Source organism: Meleagris gallopavo, chromosome 11 (genome assembly GCF_000146605.3).
Source record: "Meleagris gallopavo isolate NT-WF06-2002-E0010 breed Aviagen turkey brand Nicholas breeding stock chromosome 11, Turkey_5.1, whole genome shotgun sequence".
NCBI lineage: Eukaryota > Metazoa > Chordata > Aves > Galliformes > Phasianidae > Meleagris > Meleagris gallopavo.
This window is the reverse complement of record NC_015021.2, coordinates 13,209,286-13,213,318: the sequence shown is the minus strand read 5'-3', so window position 1 is coordinate 13,213,318 and position 4,033 is coordinate 13,209,286.

Below are 4,033 nucleotides of genomic sequence, written 5' to 3'. Positions count from 1 at the left end.
ACAACCTACAATAAATAGTTGTCTCTGTATAACCGAATAGAGCGTTAGGATGGGAATTGTAGAAACTGATATTCAGTATGCTTCTGTCCCCTTTAAGACACTGAAACCAGAGTCAGGTATTTCCGTAGCTGCTCCTTAGGCACACATGGCTGGATTTTCCAGTGGGGAGCAGGGTCAAACCTGCAGAAATCTTTAAATACAGCCAGTTATTGTATCGTATTGTGTCAACCTGGAATTGAAACTCTTGAAAATCCTTTGCTAAGTGCAAGACTCACCTGCATGAGAAGCAGCGTGTGTGTGTGTGTGTGTGTGTGCACAGGTGTGCAAGGCAGAGGAGGAGGGACAGAGCTTCACCACCACCTCCACCCCCCCCCGAACTTTCTGACGCATGGTTCTCGTTGTCTTGTTGTCTTTAGTGCTGGGAGAGCACGCTGGCAACACAGGGTCATATTTCAGTGCCTCAGGGAGATGAAAGTCCCAGTTACCTGGCTACAGTCCAGGGTCTCTACGTGCTTTTCTCACAGCTTTGTCTCTCTGTCACGAAAAACCTTTCCAGAGCCCGTGCACACAAAAGGTTTGGTGACTCGGGAGTGCTCCGGCAGGCCCACGCCCCTATGAAAGCACCTACAAAGCATGAGTAGAAGCAGATGAAGAAACTCCTTGTGCCCAGTGTTCTTCCTCAGTGAAAGCAGGGACCCACCGGGTGAGGGATGTGGGAGAAGAAATGAGTGGGAACAGTGTGAGACACGGTGGGACCTGTGTAGGCAAGGGCCAGGAATGATGCAAAAGTGAGAGGAACTACAATGCTGGGAGGACAGAGTAAGGATGGGAGTGATGCTCAGTGAATGGGCAATTTGGCCCAAGCCTCTGTTAGGAAAGAAAAGTGAGAGCCCTCCTCACTTATTTAGGATTCAGGGTTAGGGCTAGGGTTAGGGCTAGGGAGTGTGGAAGACCTAGGGCAGTCCCACATCTGCTCTGGGCAGTCCAACACAGGGTGAGGAACTGGCCCCAGACAGGTGGGCAGGCACCCACATCACCCAGCCAACCTCAAAAGCTGCCCTATGCTCGTGAGCTGTGAGTCAGTCCTCTGCTTTCTCCGAACCTCAACTCTCTCCCTTCCACAGCAGATCAAACATTTTGTTGCCACGCTAAGCGCTTCTCAGCAGCCCCTTTCATCCCCCCTCTCTGAGTGCCCTGGAGGGTCTTTTGTCACTCTCTGATAAGAAAGTTGACTGAATGGGAGTGAGGAGCACGGTGTTCCAGAGTGGATGCTTCTTGTGCAGTGAGTCACTGGGCTCAGGGGACAGCGGCAGGGCCAGGGACACGTCCTGGCTTACTGGGACACGTCCTCACCAAAAGAGAGCCAGCTTCCTGGGAAGCATGAGCAGCTTCCACCACGTGACTTCTCTTCCTTTGCTTTTCCCTGAAACTGTGGAAAGAGCCAGATGTGCACGCTGCTCCCTGTGTACTTCCAACATGACTGAGACTGGAAGCACAGACCTTGTGCTTCAGTCACCTTTGTATCGTGGTGGGGGAGAGTTCAGGCTTATGCTGGGAGACACGTGCTCAGAAGGGGATGACGACGCAGGGAAGTGGCAGGGCACCAACAGCCCACGGGGTGCCTGGGGACGAGGGCTATTGGCGGAACTAACGACATGCCAAGAAAAGGTGTGTCTGATCCGCTGCCCCACTCCTCTGCCCGTACACGCCTGCGTGAGCCTGGTATGTAGTGACAGCACTGTGTGTTCTTGGTGGCTGCTTTCAGGAACCCTGAGCGGTCACGCATGTTGGGCAGATAAAGATCTCACCACTCCCACGTGGAGAGTGCAGCCACTGTGTGGCAGGAGGAGCGGGGCTGTGACTCCTCGCTCTCAATCTAAGTCGCTTGCTTAGTCACTGCCTCAGTTTCCCCAGCTCTAGAATGGGGTTAGTAATACATCTCTGAGATCGTATGTTCCTCAGGTGTGGGGTTTACTATACAGCCGTAAAATAAAATGTATCATAGAATCATAGAAGCATTAAAGTTGGAAAAGACCACCAAGTCCACGTAGTCCAATTGTCAGCTCATCCCCAACATGCCTACTAAGCCTCAGTGCCACATCTCCATAGCTCTTGAACATGCTGGCAGCAAAGGTGAGACACACTGTGCTCTGCTCGTGGGACTGCAACCTCACTGGGTGTTGTTCTAAGAACAATTTTGTGGATATGTAGCTGAAAATCATCCATGATCCTCCCACAGGTAGCAGGAGTCTCTGTCACTTTCTGTAAGTACCTCCATAATGGAAATGAGAACGTAATAGCTTGTCTTTGACAGGGAACACAGTCCACTTTGTGCTAATGGAGTAATAAAAGCAATCAACCTGGAGCATGCTCATCTTATTACTGGGAGCAAGCGAACCAGGTGATAAGGTTGCTGTGTTAGCCAGGTTGTGCTGCATTGTTCCCATGCAGTTTAAGGGCTCTACAAGGCCAAGCTCTGGTAATTAAGTACTAGGACACCCCCGTGCTTTTGTTAGCCTCAAAGTACTGTAAATTTTTCTGTAAATCGCAGAATCGTTAAGGTTGGAAAAGACCACTAAGATCATCAGGTCCTGCTGTCAACCCATCACACCATGCCCACTGACCATGTCCTTCAGTGCCACATCTCTGAGGCTCTTGAACACCTCCAGGGACAGGGAATCCACCACCCCCCTGGGCAGCCTGTGCCACTGCCTCACCACTGTTTCTGAGAAGGAATTTTTCCTAATATCCAACCTGATCCTCCCTTTGTGCAACTGAAGGCCATTGCCTCTCTTTATATAGCTGTTGCCTGGGAGAAGAGGTCAATCCCCACCTTGCTCCAGCCTCCTTCAGGTAGTTGTAGCGAGGGAAAGTCATCTGTCATGCTATGCTGGGAATGCAGAGTATAAGAAGGTTCAGGCTGGATATTAGGAAAAATAACTTCTCAGAAAGAGTGGTTGAACCCTGGCACAGGCTGCCCAGGGGGTGATGGAGTCACTGTCCCTGGAGATGTTCAAGAATTATGGAGATGTGGCACTCAGGGATGTGGTTAGTGGGCAATATTGGTAGTAGGTAGATGGTTGGACTAGATGACTGATGACTGTCTCATGTCACATGCTCTGCAGCAGTCTTAGACCAAAGAAAGCTGGAGGATTCTGGCCTGCTCCACAACAAGGCCAGGATGCTCCTGCGCCCCAAGCTAGATGCAAATGGCCGGTGTGAAGCCACTTCCCGTCCCCAGTGACTCACAGCCAGAGAAGCACTGGCATCCTGCTCCAGGAAGGGTCATTCACTCCCTTGCCCTGCAGGAAGGGTGCACACAGGGAGAGCATGGAGTTGGGACAGCAGCATGAATCTCTAGGCATGCGGAAAATAAACATAATATTACTAGGACTGTAGAGAGATGAAGCAAATCATGGGTGCCATGGGCACCTGAACACCTGCCTTCAGCCTTTCAATAGTATTGCTTCTTGGACACCCAGTGGGCTAAGCTTAGAATAAAAGCTTTGAAACACTACTCTGGCTATTAGTGTGGTCCTACTGTCCTTCTGGGAGCTTTTTTTTTCTGCCTCATGCTTGTGTTGGGAAAAATAGCCTGTTCTCTCCAAATTGTGTTTTATTTTTTCTCTCAAAGAGGTTGTATGGGAGTTCAAGACAGTGAGATATGTATGGAGATACATGTAGTGTGGCATTGGCACAGGCTGCCCAAGGACGTGGTCAGTGGGCATGGTGGGGTTGGGTTGACGTTTGGACTTGGTGATTTTTAGTGAGCTTTTCCAATCTTAATGATTCTATGAGTCTTTGATATATCTGTAGCATGTTTCTTGTCCAATCCAGGCTCTGCTGGATTAACAGCAGTCCTTAGCAGCAGGACAGCAGCAGTCCTTGACAGCAGTCCTTAACAGCAGGACAAGGGGAAATGGTTTTAAATTGAGGGAGGGAAGATTTAGGTTGGATGTCAGGGGGAAGTTCTTTACTATGAGAGTGGTGAGGTGCTGGAACAGGCTGCCCAGAGAGGTTGTGGATGCCCCAC